Source organism: Procambarus clarkii, chromosome 55 (genome assembly GCF_040958095.1).
Source record: "Procambarus clarkii isolate CNS0578487 chromosome 55, FALCON_Pclarkii_2.0, whole genome shotgun sequence".
Classification (NCBI taxonomy): Eukaryota; Metazoa; Arthropoda; class Malacostraca; order Decapoda; family Cambaridae; genus Procambarus; species Procambarus clarkii.
The window spans coordinates 25,852,803-25,874,834 of record NC_091204.1 but is presented as its reverse complement, the minus strand read 5'-3'; the positions used below and the strand labels follow the sequence as shown (position 1 = coordinate 25,874,834).

At 42.1% G+C, this 22,032-nt stretch overlaps 1 non-coding gene and 1 pseudogene across 1 annotated transcript; both read right to left on the bottom strand.

Annotated features, from left to right (window-relative positions):
* Window positions 1–2,152: 2,152 nt before the first annotated feature.
* On the bottom strand, window positions 2,153–2,225 carry TRNAV-CAC (transfer RNA valine (anticodon CAC)). The gene has a single exon. It is a non-coding gene; the product is annotated as a tRNA-Val (tRNA).
* A 12,531-nt stretch (window positions 2,226–14,756) lies between these two features.
* Window positions 14,757–22,032, bottom strand: part of LOC138352966 (voltage-dependent T-type calcium channel subunit alpha-1G-like) — a 34,370-nt pseudogene continuing 27,094 nt past the window's right edge.

Sequence of the window (22,032 nt, the reverse complement as noted above, 5' to 3'; positions counted from 1 at the left end):
CTGGTGACCGCGTGAACACCGGGTCCAACTGGTGACCGCGTGAACACCGGGTCCAACTGGTGACCGCGTGAACACCGGGTCCAACTGGTGACCGCGTGAACACCGGGTCCAACTGGTGACCGCGTGAACACCGGGTCCAACTGGTGACCGCGTGAACACCGGGTCCAACTGGTGACCGCGTGAATACCGGGTCCAACTGGTGACCGCGTGAACACAGGGTCCAACTGGTGACCGCGTGAACACCGGGTCCAACTGGTGACCGCGTGAACACCGGGTCCAACTGGTGACCGCGTGAACACCGGGTCCAACTGGTGACCGCGTGAACACCGGGTCCAACTGGTGACCGCGTGAACACCGGGTCCAACTGGTGACCGCGTGAACACCGGGTCCAACTGGTGACAGCGTGAACACCGGGTCCAACTGGTGACCGCGTGAACACCGGGTCCGACCTCACAGTCTGGCCACGACTCTTCCTGCTTAATGAAGAACTCAACAGTCATACATTCATCCACTTCATCATACATCATCAACTGACAATTGAGGCGTGTGAAGGAGAAAGTCGGGAAGGAAAATTAATCTTTATGAGAAAAGGATGTAAGGTAAGGTAAGGAAATGATGAGGTGAAAGCGCCAGGCCAGTATGAATATATAACACTTGGAAGGGACATTAGGATGGGCTGGGATGTGAGGACGGAGTGAAGGAACGGTGCTAAACCACTTGGACCTTCAGGGATCGAACGCTGACCCTGCAAGAAGCAAAAGTATGGAGTGGAAAAACGGTGCCCAATCACTTGGACCTTCGGGGATCCAAGCAATAATGATCCAAGCTTACTTCATTTTGTAATGAAGTAAGGGCGAAGAGGTAGAACGGCTTATTGACAGAGCTCAGGTGCATGGGAGGAATTGTGTAAAATCCTGGTTTGTGTCTCGGAGAGGCTGCAGGATCCAAGTAAGGTCAAAAGAACTTGTGGTTGCAATTCTTTTACCATGTCGTAGCTCAGTCGATTAAGGCAGCGTCTGGGATCCTCTCGGACGTAGGTTTGAACCCTCGTCACGGCCCTTGTGGATTTGTTCATTTGATACATCACGCTATTGTGACTTGTGTGTGTAATCTATGTAGGAGCTTATGATATATTAATAGCAGTGCTTATAAGCAACACATCCATCCTCCATCGTACATATGTTGATGTAATGGACAATTGGACGGTAGAATTTGGTATTAGTGAATTTGGATAAACCGGCAAAAGTTTTGTCAAATCAAATGTTTATTCAGGTAAAGTATATACATACAAGTTGAGATACAAACATGTTGTTGGATTTATAGATAGAGCTTGTACATACAATGTCTAAAGCCACTAATACGCAAAGCGTTTCGGGCAAGGTTGGCCCGAACCTTTGTATTTGTTTCTCATAAAACCTTATGTTACTTACCATCCAAGGTCTAATACATGCTAACTGAGGCCAAATATAGTACATATATATGTTATACTAGGCCTAGGAATATATATGTTTGGTTTTAGTTGTATTTTTTCCGGACTATAAGGTGAATAGTACCAAGTTCTACTATGTAATTGTCCATTACGTCAATATTTAATTTATATGTACGATGTTCCACATAGTTACAAAATGTACAGGAGGATGGATTACATTTATTAAAGATAAAAACATTTCTTTTGGTTTGTTATGGTAGGAAAAAATTAGACTGTAGCTTTCGATCTACGGACCTCTAGTTGGATTATGGGTCCAGCACGCTTCCACTGCGCCACTCTGCTCCACAATACATAGTTATATGACTCTCAATATTAATAATTAGTATAATGTAGTATTAGCAAATTACAAAATGGTATAAGTTTTATGATTTAATAAATATTGTCAATATACTTTGTTATTAATTTTAGCTCTTTGAAGGGAAGGGAAGGGAACTATCAGGGGTGAAAGCGCCAGGCCATTACAACTATATTGCACTGGGAAGGGGTCAGGATAAGGATTTGGGATGGGACAGGGGGAAGGAATGGTACCCAACCACTTGGACGGTCGGGGATTGAACGCCGACCTGCAAGAATTGAGACCGTCGCTCTACCGTTCGACCCAAGTGGTTGGACACTTTGAGTTTATTTCAATGGGTTATGAAAACAAACATTTAAAAAGTCAAATGTTTCCGCCCGGGATCGAACCGGGGACCTTGCGCGTGTGAGGCGCACGTGATAACCACTACACTACGGAAACCTGAAGTATAGTGACCTGTTATTATATGGACCAAATCCGGTTAATTGCTACCGAAGATGCACAGTTTTTCTTCAGTGATATAATATGTGTGTGTACGGGGTGTGTGACGTCACGATAACATGAGAGGTTAAGTTTAGTTTAATTCACTTATTATGCACCCCATACCCATCTTGTGGGCGGTAGTGGAAGTGGTTACAGAGGCACATAATGGGCTCAGGGACTGAACCCCACAATTCACTTAGCTAAGCAAGTTACAATCTTGATAAGTTAGTTACAAAATTCAGTATAAGTCGTCACGTCATAAATGGGTTCGTGATTGACCACAAGTACGGTTTCTAAATTAAGCAACTGACTTATGTGGAGAGCTAGTGTCACAATTGATATGTTTGTTCTGCACACTGCCACCCCCCACCCCCACCCCCTCCAGTGGGCAGCGGTGGATAGCTTATAGTCACTTAGGTACTACCTACAGTTAGCAAACTGGGGATATTTGGCCAAAATTTCTGGTAGCAGATCATTTTGAATTAAATATTTACACATCTCTGGAACATTTGTTATAGGAAGCAGGAGGAAGTGTTATTAGGGCTTCAGAGAGCAGGAGCGAGTGGCAGGAAGCAGGAGAAATGATTTGTAAGGCTTCAGAGAGCGGGATCGAACGGGAGAAAGCAGGAGGAAATGATTTTAGGGCTTCAGAGAGCAGGAGCCAGTGGTAGGAAGCAGTAGAAAGTATTTGTAAGGTATGTGCTTCATGAGGAAACAGGAGGTGGTGTTATTAGGGCTTCAGAGAGCAGGAGGGAATATTTTTAAGGCTTCAGAGAGCGGGAGGAAGTGGGAGGTAGCAGAAGGTAGTATTAATAGGGTTTCAGAGAGCGGGAACGAGTTGGAGGAAGGAGATGGAAATATTAACTGGGTTTCAGAGATCGGGAGCGAGCAGGATGAAGTATTTTTATGGGTTCAGAGAGTGGTAGGAAGTGTTACTAGAGCTTCAGAGAGCGGGAGGAAGCAGGAGGAAGTGTTTTTAGGGCTTCCGATGGCGGGAGCGAGCGGTAAGAAGCAGAAGGAAATATTTGTAAGGTTTTAGAGAGCGTAGCCTCCGTAACACAGTTGGTTAGCGTACAAATGTTTCTCACTGTAGGACTCTCCACGTGTCAGTTGCTTAATTTAGAACCTGTACTTGTGGGCGGTCTCGAGCCCATTGTTGATGCGATGATGTGCATTGAATTTTGTAACTCTCTCAGCAAGATTAACTTGCTCAGGTAAATGAATTGTGGGGTTCAGTCCCTGAACCCATTATGTGCCCCTGTAACTCTTCCCACTACCGCCCACAGGACGGGTATGGGGTGCATATTAAATGAACTATACCATAAACTAGGGTTATCCCATGAAATTGTCTAACTAGCGAAGTCGTTAAATAGCAAGATATTATCTGTTCAAAATCCAAATAGAAACAATCCTCATGAACCATGGGGGGAGGGGGGGATCTTTGACAAGCCGATGGCTTCCACTATCCGTCGAGGACACTAGGGACAGGTAAATTCAGGTACAAATCTCCCACGTTCGTTATTGTGCCTTTATTTTTTAACATATAACTAGCTCAACCTGTAATTTGTAATTACTTATATTGAAGGGGGTAGCAAGACACTGTTATGTACCTACATTTGTAATAAAAATACATTATTAATACATTAAAACAATTTCGTAGCAGAGCGTAGTTTCGATCTACGGACCTCTGGGTTATGGGCCCAGCACGCTTCCACTGCGCCACTCTGCTGCTCATATTATTTGAATGATACATTTTATACATCTTTTATAATATTATAATTGGTAATATTTTCTTCAGAAATAAAAGTATCAGTGTTTCTGCGCAGTAACGCACCAGTACGTACTGATCTTGCGCATGGGATGCGCACATCATGGCTACTGGGCACAGCCAGCTGCGTATGACATACATCATAGCATGGGTATGTGATCACTGCTGCACACGATGGGTATGGGTTCACTACCACTCATGAACAGGACATGTATTGGGGGCACTAACGCTCACAGGATAGGTATACATGGGGTCTACAGGATAAGTATGGGATCCACTCAGCCCTGGAGGCTGATCTGTCGTGTTTGTTGAGGTCTATAGCAACTCTTCTTGCATGTAAACATTCCAAGCATAAGAATTATATTTAGTGTCTGGACCGAGATTCATCAGTCAGTTACGCAAGTACTTACGAACATGTTATCTCAATCTTTGGCGACTTTACACATATTAAACAGTTGAGCTCCGAAGGACTGGGAGGCTGTTTATAATTATATATTATTTTCTAAATTGTTGTGTTATGCCGCCAAAACTCGGTATGTAGAAGTTCAACCCGTCCTCCTAATAGAACGGCGCCTTTTGACGAATACTCTTCCCAAGACCAACAATTGTCGTACTAGAAAATGGTAGCGGCTCGTGAAACTGCAGCCCATCCTCTTGTGTTGGTAGTACTTATAGTAACGATGAGGACCAAAGTATCGACGAACAACGCAATTAAAAAGTAGAAATCTGAACTATTGACTTTAGACAAACTGGAAAAAGGTTTTGTATTTATGTTGCAAAGACAACCTTAACTAACTGAACCTTCCTAGGCCGAATACACGCTATCTGAGGCCTAATATCGTACATATGTGTGCTATACTAGACCTAGGAATATATATGTTTATATTAGCTTTATTTTTCTAGACTATAAAGTGATTAGTGCTATATACTTCACTTACGACTATAAAGAGTCTATAATTAAGACTATAATTAAGACTTCAGACTATAAAGTGATCAGTAAGTACTATTATGTAATGACTTAGTACGTCAACGTTTGTACTATGGAGCATATACAACAACTACTGTGTAAACAGGAGGATGGGTGGCGACGTTGACATACTGTGCCGTTCTCTGTTGTGTTAGGATAAGGTCACTTACGCGCGAGAGTTTGTTGACGTTGGGAGACTTGAGGAGGACGGGCTGGATCACGGGGCCAAGTGTGACATCGCTGTCAAGTGTGTTATGTCGGTCTTGTCTGAGGTCAACCCCTAGAGTTGGCCTAAATAATCGCCCCTGGGTGGGCTCGAACCACCAACCTTTCGGTTAACAGCCGAACGCGCTAACCAATTGTGCCACGGAGGCTCGAGGAACGTATTAAACAAATTTGTAATAAGGCAGAATTACTTAGATATCGAAGTAAAAAAAAAAATAAAAAATAAAATGTTTATTTAGGTAAGGTACATACATACAATAAATTTTTACAAAGATTGGTTGACTTATAGGTAGAGCTAGTACATACAATGCCTAAAGTCACTATTACGCAAAGCGTTTCGGGCATGATAAACTTAAATGACAAGCTTAATACTAATTGAGCATAATGAGTAGGATGAAAACAAGAAATGAAAACATAGATGAAAAAGCAGCACAAATACAATTAAGTCGACAAACAGCGCTCTTTAAAGAAAAACAGACATTGGTTGACAATAGAAGGGTAAGGTAGGTTACAGGGAATTTATTAGGTATAGCTTCGTTTTTAACTTAAACTGGTTGAGAGAGGTACAGTCTTTAACATGGTTGGGAAGATCATTCCACATTCTGGGCCCCTTGATTTGTAGAGCATTTCTAGTTTGATTAAGTCGTACTCTAGGAATATCAAAACTGTATTTATTTCTGGTGTGGTGCTCATGGGTTCTGTTACAACCTTCTATGAAGCTTTTGAGATCAGGATTGGCATTATAGTTTAGTGTTTTATATATGTATAATACACATGAGAGAATGTGCAGTGACTTAATGTCTAACATATTCAGAGATTTGAGTAGGGGTACCGAGTGATGTCTGGGGCCAGAGTTGGATATTGTCCTAATAGCAGCTTTGTGTTGAGTAATTAGAGGACGTAAGTGATTTTGGGTAGTAGAGCCCCAAGCACAAATACCATAGTTGAGATATGGATAGATAAGGGAGTAATAGAGAGTCACCAGGGCGAGTCAAGTATAATAATTATTTGAATTTACTTGACAGCTACTAATAGTGGCCTCGATGAGGACAGGAGGCCGGCGGCTTGTCGAAGGTCCCCCCATTTGCCTTGATGATCTTTTCCTGATGATGTCAAATTGGTATAAAAATGCTTAGGCTAACTCATCCTAACCCTTGCACAGAAGCCCTCCAGAATTTCTTTATTGAAGATCAGCATTGTTCCAAATGGATAACAAAAACTGGAACTCAAGTCAGAATGTATCAGGTTCATAATTTGTACCAAGAGAGACAACAACGGCACTTTCCTGCACCGTGGGAGGTTACACCCTTTCCAGTTTTAATCCCTCCCTTTCCACCCAAGAAGCAAATTAGAGATCAGCCCAAGCTTCGTCTTGAGGCAAAGCTCAATGCCTTAAGCCATATTGATGCTCTGTCCACAGAGCATTCTCTCTCTCAAATTATATACACTGGTGGTTCCCTACACCGCACCACGGGTGCAGCTGGAAGTGCAGTTGTCCTGACAATGGGCGATGGCCTATACTTTGAGTGGGGAGTCCGTATAAACAACTGGGCCTCTACCCTTCAGACCGAACTATTTGCCTTGATCCTTGCACTGAAATGTGTACAAGTCTCAAAACTTGATACTTTAATTGTAAGTGACTCCTTATCATCCTTAAATGCTCTCAACTCTTTAAGACATAACTGTAACATGCTCGTGTCCGAAGCTAGACACAAATACAACAAAATTATTAAGGATGGTAACAGAGTCCATTTCATGTGGTCTCCATCTCATGTTGGCCTCCGAATGCATGATAGAGCTGATAAGTTAGCCAAAGAATCTGCCTTTAAAGGAGCCGTTGAGTGTAACCTTGGATTGTCAATGAACAATCTGAGAGCAGCAGTACACCGAGAACTTCAACAAGATCTTGTAGATCTGAGGCAAAGTGAAATTGACACCAGTAATTCCATCTATCATCATACTATCTGTACTATCATGCAAGAGGAGCCACACATCTATGGATCATCCAATAAAATCAGCAGACTTCTTAATGTTACTACTGCTCGGCTTAGACTCGGTTACAAGTATCTCTAGGAATTCTCATTATCTGCTGATGTAGACCTGACCAAATGTAAACTGTGTCAACAAAATTATTCGCACACCCTCCGTCACTATGTGATGGAGTGCGAAAAGATACGTGAATTTAGAGACAATTCTATAACCAATGTTCCAGCGATGTGTAAATATTTCATTCAAAATGATCTGCTACCAGAAATTTTAGCCAAATATCCCCAGTTTGCTAACTGTAGGTAGTAACTAAGTGATTGTAACCTATCCACCGCTGCCCACTGGATGGGGGGCGGTGTGCAGGACAAACATATAAATTTTGACACTAGCTCTCCACATGTCAGTTGCTTAATTTAGAAACTGTACTTGAGGTCGATCTCGAACCCATTGTTGATGTGATGACTTATATTGAATTTTGTAACTCGCTCATCAAGATTGTAACTTCCTTAGCTAAATGAATTGTGGGGTTCAGTCCCTGAGCCCATTATGTGCCTCTGTAACCCTTTCCACTACCGCCCACAAGATGGGTATGGGGTGCATAATAAATGAACTAAACTAACTGATAATTCCAATAGAGTCCTAATGCCTAAAGTAACCTTGTGTCTAGTGGTCACGACGGAGACGGGAAGCCGGCAGCTTGTCAATGGTTCTCCCATTTTTTCTAAGTTTCCTCCTTTTCTTCCTTCCCTAATTTTCCTCCTTTCCCCTCACAAAAAAGAGTAACAACAACAAAAAAGACTCTGGGGTTGGAGTCCCTGTGCCTTCTTTTACCAACTTCCAGGTTAACTCCGGAGCTGGAGCCCCCTGGGGGCAGTTCCTTGTTACCTTCAACCTCGTCCTGACAGTTCCTGCGACGGCGCTGGAACCTGTCTTATTGGCGTTTGCCTTTCCAATTGAAACGTTCTGTGCTGTGGAGAGGGGGACCTGCTGCATGGGTGACAGCTTCTCCCCACGTATCAACCTACCCTGGCTTTGCGCCCTGGAGAGGCCACTCCAGACCGACAACCAGAGCGCAACTCCATAGTCTCCTGAGACAGATGGACGCCTACTACTTGGATGGTCCACCAGTTTTTACATTCTTGTAAAGCCACTAGCAAGTATTGCGTCTCGGGCAGGTCCTTTATCCTAATATGACTAAGTCCTAAGATTATTATTAATCTTTATTAATAACTCCGGAATATGACCCGTCAAATCGTTTCACTGCTGGGTGAAGAGAGGCGTAATGTTAAGGATTGGATCCCAGTGAATCCTCCCCGGCCAGGATACGAACCCAGACTATACTGTTCGCGAAGTGCTGGGGCTAGGGTTTCACCACTGCGCCACGGGGACTGCATGCACGGGGACCAGTCATTGAAAGTTGCACAACAATTGGGAACTCAAGTAAGAAAGTCAACTTTATTTTCAAGGAAAATAAAGGTATTGAGCTGTAAACATCTCTGGTGCGGCCACATTTGGACTGCTGTACCAAGCATAGAGGCCTCAGCTTCACAACATATCTGCTGTGGAGAAAGTACAACACAGAGCGACAAAAAGCATCTCAGAACTAAATCAGTTCCCATACCAGGAACGGTTGAGGGCCCCAGGACTAACACAGCAAGCCAGACGGGGCATGGTGGCTCCCATACCAGGAACGGTTGAGGGCCCCAGGACTAACACAGCAAGCCAGACGAGGCATGGTGGCTCCCATACCAGGAACGGTTGAGGGCCCCAGGACTAACACAGCAAGCCAGACGGGGCATGGTGGCTCCCATACCAGGAACGGTTGAGGGCCCCAGGACTAACACAGCAAGCCAGACGGGGCATGGTGGCTCCCATACCAGGAACGGTTGAGGGCCCCAGGACTAACACAGCAAGCCAGACGGGGCATGGTGGCTCCCATACCAGGAACGGTTGAGGGCCCCAGGACTAACACAGCAAGCCAGACGGGGCATGGCGGCTCCCATACCAGGAACGGTTGAGGGCCCCAGGACTAACACAGCAAGCCAGACGGGGCATGGCGGCTCCCATACCAGGAACGGTTGAGGGCCCCAGGACTAACACAGCAAGCCAGACGGGGCATGGCGGCTCCCATACCAGGAACGGTTGAGGGCCACAGGACTAACACAGCAAGCCACAGAATACATAACAGTGTACAGTACAGAACAGTGTACAGTATGCAGAACCCCATAAAGTGCACAGAACGGTGTACAGTATACAGAATAGTGTACATTATACAGAACAGTGTACAGTATACAGAACCCCCATAGAGTATACAGAACAGTGTACAGTGTACACTATATAGAACAGTGTACAGTATACAGAATCCCGAACAGTATACAGAACCCCGTACTGTATACAAAACAGTGTACAGTGTACAGAATCATGTATAGTATTCAGAACAGTGTACTGTATACAGAACCCCCATACAGTATACAGAACAGTGTAAAGTATACAGAATAGTGTACAGTATACAGAACAGTGTACAGCATACAGAACCCCCATACAGTATACAGAACCCCGTAGCGTTTGCAGAATAGTGTACAGTATACAGAATCCTGTACAGTATACAGAACAAAGTACAGTATACAGAACAGAGTACAGTATACAGATCCCCGTACAGTATACAGAACCCCGTAAAGTATACAGAACAGTGTACAGTATACAAAACAGAGTACAGTATACATAACCCCGTAGAGTATTCAGAACCACGTACAGTATACCGAGCAATGTACCATAAACAGAACAGTGTACAGTATACAGAACAGCATACAGTATACAGAACAGCGTACAGTATACAGAACAGCATAGAGTATAGAGAACAGTGTATAGTATTCAGAACAGCATACAGAATACAGAACAGTGTACAGTATACAGAACCCTGTACAGCATACAGAAAAGTGTACAGTATACAGAACAGTGAACACAATAGAGAACTTCATACAGTATACAGAACAGTGTACAGTATACAAAACAGCGTACTGTATACAGAATCTTGTACAGTATACAGAACAGTGTAAAGTATACAGAACAGTGTACAGTAGGCAGAACCCCATACAGTGTACAGAATCTTGTACAGTATACAGAACAGTGTACAGTATGCAGAACAGTGTTCAGTATACAGAACAGTGTACAGTATACAGAACAGTGTACAGCATACAGAACAGTGTTCAGTATACAGAATAGCATACAGTATACAGAACAGTGTACAGTATACAGAACAGTGTACAGTATACAGAACAGCGTACAGTATTCAGAACAGTGTACAGTATTCAGGACAGCGTACAGTATACAGAGCAGTGTACAGTATACAGAACAGTGTACAGTATACAGAACCTCCATACAGTATACAGAACCCCGTAAAGTTTATATCGTCAAGTTCCTCTTTAGTAAACACAGATATAAAATATTTATTAAAAATACTACTCATCTCTTCATCACTATCTGTTATTTGACCTGTCTCAGTTTTTAATGGACCTATCCTTTCCCTAATCTTTGTCCGGTATAACTGGAAAAACCCTTTAGGATTTGTCTTCGCTTGCTCTGCTATTCGAACTTCATAGTTTCTTTTTGCTTTCCTTATCTCTTTTTTAGTATTTCTAACCAGTTGTACGAATTCCTGTTCTAAACTGACTTCCCCATTCTTAATCCTTTTGTACCACGCTCTCTTTTTACCTATAAGGCTCTTCAGATCCCTTGTTATCCACTTTGGATCATTAGTGTTCGATCTATTCAATTGATATGGTATACTACATTCCTGGGCTTTGCTTAGAATATTTTTAAATAGGTTATGATTTGAATCCACATCGAAAACCTCTTTTACGTCACCTATCGCTGGGTTAACGTCTAGCTCCAATACCGGCCCACACCCCATACCCAAGACTTTCCAATCTATTTGACCCCAAAAAATTCTTAGGCTATTGAAATCAGCTTTTCGAAAATCAGGCACTTTAACAGTATTTTCTCCTACAGATCTATTCCATTCAATGCAAAATCTAATTTCTTTATGATCACTGTTCCCTAGCTCACTCCCTATTTCGATGTCCTTAATTTGTGTTTCCCTGTTAGTTAACACAATCTAAAATATTATTTCCCCGCGTCGGTTCCTTAATGTGTTGCGTAAGAAAGCAATCGTCAATTAATTCTATAAAATCTTCTGCTTCATTATTCCCTGTTTTATTCAACCAGTTTATTCCACTAAAATTAAAGTCACCCATGACGTAAATACTGTTAGATCTAGATGCTCTAGATATTTCCTCCCATAGATGCTTTGCTTCCATTCTGTCTAAATTTGGTGGCCTATATATAACTCCTATTATAATATTATTTGCTTTTTCGTTTAATTCTATCCAAATAGTTTCTGTATGTAGCTCAGTTTTGATTCCCTCTTTGAGACTACATTTCAATTTGTCCCTAACATATATGGCTACTCCCCCTCCTCGTCTAATATATCTATCTGTGTGAAATAGTTTAAATCCATTGATTTAATATTCAGCTAATAGCTCTCTATTTTCTACATTCATCCACGTTTCGGTAAGTGCAATAATATCTATTTTTTTCTGTGCAGACAAGAGCATTTAAATCGTTTATTTTGTTTCTCAGACTTCTAGTGTTAGTGTAATATACCCTAAGTGAATAGTTATTTTGAGGTCCTTCTCTTTCCCTGATCATTTAGCCAATTCTTTTCTCCCACAAACACATACTTTTATTATTTCCTTCCTCCAAATCAATTCCCATACCACTATCTACTAACAGTTTAAACCCAAACAAATGCCTCTAACCACTGGTTCCAATGAGTTCGCAACAGCAACAACCCCTGCCCTCGATAGATGCACCCCATCCCGAGCATACATTTCATTTCTTCCATAGAAGTTGTCTATGAAAGATATTGCATTTGATTTGCAATATCTTTCCAGCCAGCAATTGACACCAAGTGCCCTCGATATCCATTCATTTCCCACTCCCTTTCTTGGAAGAATGCCACATATGATCGGGATTCCTCCCTTGCTCCTAACTAATTCTATGGCTGTTTTATACCTTTTAATCAGTTCCTCACTCCTAACTCGACCAACATAATTTCCTCCCACGCTAATGCAAATAACGGGATTGTTCCCATTTCCAGCCATAATATCATTCATGTTGTTTATAATATCACCAATACCAGCTCCGGGATAGCAAACCCTTAACCTGTTCCCCCTATCTCTGGCACAAAACGTTCTATCCAAATACCTTATCTGGGAATCTCCCACAACTATGGTTTGCTTAGGTACTTCCTTTACTCTCTGAGGGGCCTGCGCTTCCTTGCTCTTCGTTGCTTTCCCTTTTGCGCGATCCGCAGTCTCACCACAGCACTCGTCCTCCAAAACGTCAAATGAATTAGAAGTTGCTATGGCGTTTGAAGGCGGCTTTATCAAAGTCTTCTTAAGGCCCCTGTCCTTCACAACTCTCCAAGACGAGGTCCCTTTACTACTGGTCTCCTCCTTCGTTACTTCTCGTTGTTCTTTCAGCTGACGCACCTCCTCCCGCAGAGAGTCCAACTCTGTCCTCAGGGCTCCCACTAGAGTCACCAGGTCCTTCACTACAACTTCCATATTGCTATGATAATATAACAACACTCAGGAGCTCCGGCTAACACACCCTCTCACTGAGACTGTCTGCGCCTGACTGAGACTGTCTGCGCCTGACCTGTCTCAGTTTTTAATGGACCTATCCTTTCCCTAGTCTTAGTTCGATATAACTGAAAAAAAACCTTAGGATTTGACTTTGCTTGCTCTGCTATGCGAACTTCATAGTTTCTTTTTGCTTTCCTAATCTCTTTTTTAACATTTCTAACTAGTTGTATGAATTCCTGTTCTAAACTGACTTCACCATTCTTAATCCTTTTGTACCAAGCTCTCTTTTTACCTATAAGGTTCTTCAAGTTATTTGTTATCTACTTTGGGTCATTAGTATTCGATCTATTGAATTTGTATAGTATACAATGTTCCTGTGCTTTGTTTAGAATATTCTTAAATAAGTTATATATTAAATCCACATCGAAATCCCCTTTTACGTCACCTATCGCTGGGTTCATGTTAGTGGAGTGCCTCAAGGCTCTGTCCTGGGACCTCTGTTGTTTATAATATATATAAATGATTTAGATTCAGGTTTGAGTTGCAACATCTGCAAATTTGCAGATGATACGAAGATCGGTGGGGGAATTGGCACGGAAGAAGACTCACTATCACTTCAAGTTGATCTAGATAGGGTTTTGAAATGGTCAAGGGATTGGCAGATGCAGTTTAATGCTAATAAATGTAAAGTTCTGAGGCTAGGTAGTGATGATTTGCAGAGTTACAAGATACGAGCTTGATGGTGTTGAGATTGCGAAGTCGGATTGCGAAAGGGATCTGGGAGTTATGATTAGTAAGAATTTAAAACAAAAGGATCAATGCATGAATGTTCGTAATAAGGCAAATAGGACACTAGGATTTATTAATCGATGCATTAGTAACAAGACACCTGGTGTGGTTCCTCAGCTATATCTTGCTCTGGTTAGGCCCCATTTAGATTATGCAATTCAGTTTTGGTCGCCGTACTATAGAATGGATATAAATTCACTTGAACGTGTCCAGCGTAGGATACCTTAAGGTTACCTTGAGGTGCTTCCGGGGCTTAACGTCCCCCGCGGCCCGGTCGTCGACCAGGTCTCCTGGTTGCCGACCTGATCAACCAGGCTGTTGGACGCGGCTGCTCGCAGACTTACGTATGAGTCACCGCCTGGTTGATCAGGTATCCTTTGGAGGTGCTTATCCAGTTCTCTCTTGAACACTGTGAGGGGTCGGCCAGTTATGCCCCTTTTGTGTAGTGATGTAGGATCTTCTTGAGGTTATCTTGAGATGATTTCGGGGCTTTTTAGTGTTCCCGCGGCCCGGTCCTCGACCAGGCCTCAACCCCCAGGAAGCAGCCCGTGATAGCTGACTAACACCCAGGTACCTATTTTACTGCTAGGTAACAGGGGCATAGGGTGAAAGAAACTCTGCCCATTGTTTCTCGCCGTTGTTGTTGAGAGAGAGGTTTTGAGAGGAGAGTTGTAGTTAAGAGAGGTTTTAGCATGTTTCTTTGAGGGTTTGGTTTGTATGTTCCCAGATTATCCACTTGTTAATCCCATGCTCACCTTGGGTGGAAGATGACATGAAAATTCAATGGGTATGGAGCTAAGTATACTTATGCTTTCTGTAGTGTCCTTTATTCTTATCTTATTATTATTTCAAGTTGTTAGTGATGTTTGTATATTCGTGTTGAATACTACATATATGTAGTAATAAAATTACTGTTTTTGTGCTTCAAAAATCAACTTAGCATTTTTCTAACAATATAACAACTTTGTACCAACCAATTTCCATTTACTGTATCTGGAATTATTTTTGACATGTCAGAAAATACAATCTTAAATCTAATAATGCAAAAAAAATTTGCATAAAATTAAAATTAGCTTACAAACAACTTTCTCAAATTTATTATCACATTACCTGAGGATGACAATGATGCCATCAAAAACATTGAAACCATTGCTTATGTAACCAAAGGATCCCTCGGCAATAACCTTTAGCAACATTTCGACGGCAAACACGGCTGAGAAGACGAAGTTGCTCAGTTCCACAATAATTGTCAACATCATTGGCTGGTTATGGTACTCGACGCCCATGCTGAGGGTGTTGATGAGGATAGCAATAAGAATGCCCCGTGGAAAGTATCGGTGATCCACCAGCTTCTTCATACGAAGAAGCTGGTGGATCCGTGTGTATATACACACGAATTTGTGAACAAAATCTGTGGGCTAAAGAAAGCTGTTTTGTCCCCTCATCCTTCCAATCTTCATCACTCCAGTCAGACTCTGAGTCACAGGAATCAGACTCTGAATAGTAATTTGTGAAACCTGCAGGGGCTTGATCAGCAGAAAAGAATAAAGTTGGTGCTGAAAAGTGTTTGACTCCTTTGGCCAATGAAGAATAAAGTGTGTGGACGGAACGGGAGTCAATGCCCAAGTGTGTGGGCAAAGCAGCAGAAAGAGCACCACTAAGTGCCAGTAGTTCTCCACAAGTGAGAGAACCTTTTCCCCCTGAACCATTATTTGAGGGTGTTCGCGAGACAGAACGCAAGGAAGATTTATTCTTGTTAAGGGGTAGGAGGGCTGGGGGTAGTAGAGCAGGGGGCATAAGAGAAGGTGGTCCTGGTGTGTGAGGTGATGGGGTAAGGGCTCATGGAAATATGATGGATCTAGAGGTTCATCGTCAGTTTGCGTAGTCTTCTCACTGTGACAGACATTTTTTGTTGCTGTCTCACCAGCATGACCATGGAGAAGCACTACATCACTGAACGTGACAGAGCTACGTCGATGCTGTCGTGGGGTACAGGTGCCCTGACCACCTGGTGATGGTGGCAAGAGCTCATTGCTGCCATCCCCACTTGTACCGCTTGAGATTTTGAGGAGAACAGGACGATGTGTGGAGGCTTGAGGATCTATGTCAGAAAATTCTGGGCTAATGCAGGGAGCATTATTGTTTCTCGAGTCGTCTGGAACTTCGTGTACTTCTGGAGGTGACAAAAGCTGTGGAGATGTTGAGCTTATGTTATTCATCACAGTTAAGGCTCCACCAGGTCCAATGCCACCAACAGTAGGAGCCATGGCTACTACAGTGCTTGGCACTCCAGATGCTCCACCTTCCCGACTGATAATGGCACTCTGTGCTGCCTCATATTGTCGACGACGACGCTGCTTCTTGAGGCTCAGCTGATGAGGATGATCAGACTTGTTTCTCCGGCGAAACTGTTTGCACCGAATGTAAAATTTTCTCTTTCCTCGTCTCCATAAGTGAGCAATATATTTTATAATTTCTGCATAGCATGAATTTGGTTCCGAAGTGGAACCAGATGCAAGTGTACTAGTTGACTGAAACCTGGCACGCTCCATTTTCATTCGCTCCATTTCTCGCTTCTTAGTCTCTGAAAACTGAGTAGCAATAACAACCAGGCACAAGTTGATCATGAAGAATGACCCAATCACAATTAGTAGCACAAAATATATCCAGTCCCAAAAGGGGTGAGTATACCATACAAATTGAATAGATCGAATACTAATGACCCAAAGTCGATAACAAAGAATTTGAAGAACCTTATAGGTAAAAAGAGAGCTTGGTACAAAAGGATTAAAAATGGGGAGGTCGCTTTAGAACAGGAATTCGTACAACTGGTTAGAAATGTTAAAATAGAGATAAGGAAAGCAAAAAGAAACTATGAAGTTCGCATAGCAGAGCAAGCTATGACCACAAATCCTAAAGGGTTTTTTCAGTTATATCGTACTAAGACTAGGGAAAGGATAGGTCCATTAAAAACTGAGACAGGTCAAATAACAGATAGTGATGAAGAGATGAGTAGTATTTTTAATAAATATTTAAATATTTTGTATCTGTATTTACTAAAGAGGAACTTAACAATATGCCTTCAGCCGAACAAGTCTATGTGGGTGGGGACGAGGACAGGTTGACGAGTTTAGCAGTTACCAGGGAGGGTGTTCTTAAACAAATAGTAAAACTCAAACCAAACAAATCCCCAGGGCCGGATGAAGTGTTTGCCAGTGTGCTTAAAGAATGCAAAGAGGAGTTTTGTGACCCACTGGCAACCATATTTAATAAATCAATAGAGTCAGGCAGAGTGCCAGAGTTTTGGAAAGTTGCTAATGTGATACCAGTTTTTAAGAAAGGAGATAGATCACTTGCGTCTAACTATCGACCAATTAGCCTAACATCTATTGTGGGAAAGTTATCCGAATCTATAATAGCAAATAAAATTCGTCTTCATCTTGAAAAACATAAATTAATAATTGAGTCGCAACATGGTTTTATAAATGGCCGTTCATGTTTAACAAATTTGTTATATTTTTATTCTAGCATTGTTGAGGCAGTTGATAGTGGTAAGGATTGCGATATTGTGTACCTTGACTTTAGCAAAGCTTTTGATACAGTGCCACATGAAAGACTGATTAGATTCAGATTCAGATTCAGATGTTTATTCAGGTAAGGTATATACATACAAGTGATGTTACATTAATGGATTGATATATAGATAGAGCTAGTACATACAATGCCTAAAGCCACTATTACGCAATGCGTTTCGGGCAAGAAAAACATTAATATCTAGAACTTAATACTAATTGAGCATAAAGAATAAAAAGTGTTGAGAACAAATACAAATAAAGATAAAAAAAGGGGGAACATGACTGAAAAAGCAGCACAAATACAATAGGTTGACAGTGTTGATTAAAAAAAAAAAGAAGAAAATAACAGACATGGGTTGACAATAGAGGAGTGAGGTAGATTACAGGGAATTTATTAGGTAGTGTTTAGTTTTTATCTTACTATCGATTATCTTACGATTACTTTTATCTTATCGATTAAAAAGATAGAGTCTCATGGTATTGGGGTTGCTATATTAAGCTGGATTAGGGCATGGCTATACCAAAGGAAACAGAGAGTTAGTATAAATGGAGTCAAGTCAGAGTGGGAAAATGTTGTAAGCGGGGTGCCTCAGGGCTCTGTCCTGGGACCTCTGTTGTTTATAATATATATAAATGATTTAGATTCAGGTTTGAGTAGCAACATTTGCAAATTTGCCGATGATACGAAAATCGGTAGGGAAATTAATTCGGAGGAGGACTCACAATCACTTCAAGTTGATCTAGATAGGGTTTTGAAATGGTCGAAGGATTGGCAGATGCAGTTTAATGCTGATATATGTAAAGTTCTGAGGTTAGGTAATGATGATAGGGTTACAAGATACGAGCTAGATGGTGTTGAGTTTGCGAAGTCGAATTGCGAAAGGGATCTGGGAGTTATGATTAGTAAGAATTTAAAACAAAAGGATCAATGCATAAATGTTCGTAATAAGGCAAATCGGACACTTGGATTTATTAATCGCAGCGTTAGTAACAAGACACCTGGTGTGGTTCTCAAGCTATATCTTGCTCTAGTTAGGCCCCATTTAGATTATGCAGTTCAGTTTTGGTCGCCATATTATAGAATGGATATAAATTCACTTGAACGTGTCCAGCGTAGGATGACTAAGTTAATTCCCCAAATTAGAAATCTTTCATATGAAGAAAGATTAACAAAGCTCAAGTTGCATTCACTGGAAAGGCGAAGAGTTAGGGGTGACATGATAGAGGTTTACAAGTGGATGAATGGACATAACAAATGAGATATTAATAGGGTATTAAAAGTATCAACACAAGACAGAACACGAAACAATGGGTATAAATTGGATAAGTTTAGATTTAGGAAAGACCTGGGTAAATACTGGTTCAGTAACAGGGTTGTTGATTTGTGGAACCAATTGCCGCGTAACATTGTGGAGGTGGGGTCTCTCGATTGTTTCAAGCATCGGTTGGACATGTATATGAGTGGGATTGGGTGGTTATAAATAGGAGCTGCCTCGTATGGGCCAACAGGCCTTCTGCAGTTGCCTTTGTTCTTATGATTCAAAGTGCAGCCAACTACTCAATCCCACTGAAAAAACAGTCCACCGGACACCATAAAGATCATTGATACTATTGCGAACGTGTCAAAGAACTCAACCATAGACTCAATAGAACAAGAAAGCTATACAAAAAGCAGCCAAGTGACCGCAACAGGATATTACTTTGTGAGGTCAAGGAACATGTACATCGAGAGACCAGACAAATAAAAGAATAAAAGTGGCTGGAATGGTATTCACACCTGAATGAACACACCTCTCTTGGAGAGATGTGGCAGCAAATTCACCGGGCCAAAAGGAATAAAACACCTAAAGCTCCACACCCCAAGGATCCTCAACAGGAAGCCGAAGTACTGGCAACCAGGTTTGCAGAGAGAGCAGCCAGCAATCAACTTCCACCAGGTGTATTAGCAGTACAGACCGGACTAGAGGAAGAAAGGTGGCACAGAATCCTTACAGCATGTGAAGAAGTCTCTGACACTAATGCCCCCTTCACACTGGATGAACTCAATAGGGCTAAGAAAAACTCCAAGGATACATCCCCTGGAGCCGACAAAATAACCTATAAAATGATTAGAAACCTCGGCCCAGAGGAAGACGCTGCATACCTAAGGCTAATTAATTTAGCCTGGACTTCTCAAACTAGACCTTCTGCTTGGAATAGAGCAGACATAGTGCCGATCCCAAAACCCAAAGATCCAGCTAATCCCAGGCCCATCTCTCTCCAAAGCTGTGCAGCCAAGACGGCTGACAGAATGGCACTCAACAGACTGGAGTGGAAAATGCCTAAACTGCACCATGATATGTATGCCTATAGAAGAGGGGTTGGCACAGTGGAATGTATTACAACTCTGTTAGCCCACTTGAATGACAGACCAGGAATGCTGATATTCCTGGACCTCGAAAAAGCCTTTGAACTGGCTAGCGCCCCAGCTATTCTCTGCTGCCTCATTGACAAAGAGGTCAGAGGCAACCTGCTCTCCTGGACCAAAAACTGTCTCATAAACAGAGAAGCAAGAGTAAAACTTCATGGCACAGTCTCTGAGTACAAAAGACATGAAAATGGTACACCGCAAGGAGGTATTCTCAGCCCTCTTCTCTTCAACTGTTTAATGGAAAGAATAATGAGGTTGAAACTCCCACATCACTGCAGGCTGCTAAACTACGCGGACGACTTTGTCATCATTATAAAAGGAAGGGATGCGGCGCGCCTTGCACCCAAATGCTTAGACTGCATCAGTAAAGAGGCAAAACAGATTGGGATCAAACTCAACCCCTCAAAGTCAAAGGCCATGCCCATAAAAATAGCGAAGCCCAACATCCAACTCACTGTACAGGGTCAACCAATAGAATGGGTCGACACCTATCAGTATCTAGGAATCATCCTGGACACACACATGAATTTTAATGCTGAGGTCACATACTTGAGAGAGCGAACTGCAGCCCGAACGGCAATCCTCAGGTCGCTAACCTCCCTTTCTGGAGGAGCCAATCTGCAAGTCCTTCGCACATACTATGTACAGGCAGTCAGATCAGTGATCGATTATGCCGCACCTGCACTCACAAATCTATCACACCAACAGTGGAAAAAGCTTGAAGTTGCCCAAAACAATGCTATGAGAGCTGCACTGGGAGAATGGCACTATGTGGACCAGGCTTGAAACTCTTAGACTGGAGACGGGTTTGCCCTCTCTACAAGAAAGAATATCACAAAGGACAGCTACAATTATCAGTAAGATAATTATTTCTTCTGATCCAATCCCAGTACGGCAGGCCTTGGTGGTTGGACTAGGCCAAAACAATGGGAACTCTTGGGTTGCAAGAGCAGGAAAAGTCCTAAACAGACTACATTTAAAAAACATGATTATTGATAGAGAGGGTGATCATCCACACCCAAATTACACTCCTTCCGCGCCGTGGGAAGAGCCTACTTTCAAAATAGTAATAGAAAGTCTCCCATTGAAAAAGGCTTCCTATGATCCGACAATCCTAAGGCGCATAATAGAAGAGCAAACGTATAGCATAGCAGTAGCCACTCACATCTTCACAGACGGATCGGTGGACACAGAATATGAGAGTGCTGGCGCTGCTCTTTTGCACGACCAGCGTACAGGCATATTGGAGACTGGGAGGACTAGTATCATCAACCCAAACTGAGCTGTTTGCCATACAACAGGCATTCGCATATGTGATTGCACAAAACACTCAAAATGCAATCATACACACAGACTCAAAAGCTGCACTTCAAATACTAGGACAAAAACAGTGGAAAGATAATGTGGAAATAATTACCACCATTTTGTATCTTGGAGCAGTCGCTAAAGGCAAAGGACTCAACATAACTTTAAACTGGATCCCATCCCATATTGGAATCCCATTAAATGAAAAAGCTGATGAAATTGCTAAATTGGCAACTCGTCATCCAGTGATACATAAAACAATTCAACCCAGCCTAGAGAACATAAAAAATATCATCACCAAAAAACTCTCACATCTCAACAAAGCCTACCTGCACCAGAGAATAGCTGAAGGTTCGTCATCTGCAACATGGTATCTCCAGGCAACCAAATTAGAAAGGTTAAATATCCCAAAAGGAATCCACAGGGAAATAGCAGTTAGGTTATATAGACTACGTCTAGGTTACAGATGCAACTGGGAGATTGGTGAACCCAATCCAGTGCCAGTTTGGCTTCCGGTCCCAAAAGAGCACCAACGATGCAATCATTAGTCTCCTTGACGTTATCTACTCAGCCCTTGACAAAAATGAGTTTCCGATTGGACTCTTCATTGACCTAAGAAAAGCCTTTGATACTGTTAATCACAACTACCTCTTACTTAAACTCCAGCATTATGGAATCCGAGGCCTTGCCCTTGACTACATCCGATCCTATCTTAGTGACAGACACCAATATGTAACCATCAATGATACAACTTCGTCCACTCTACCAATTACCGTTGGAGTGCCACAGGGCAGCATCTTAGGACCTCTTCTATTTCTTATATATATAAACGATCTGCCTAATGTCTCTAATATTCTCAAACCTATACTGTTTGCTGACGATACTACTCTTATCTATTCAAACCTCAACCCACATACACTAAATAATGTTGTGAATAATGAATTAAAAAAAGTCCACTTATGGATGTCAACGAACAAACTAACATTAAACATCGAAAAGACTTACTACATCTTATTTGGAAGCAAATCATCAAATGCAATTCAGCTACAGATAGACAACATTAACATCAGTAATAAAGATGATGGCAAGTTT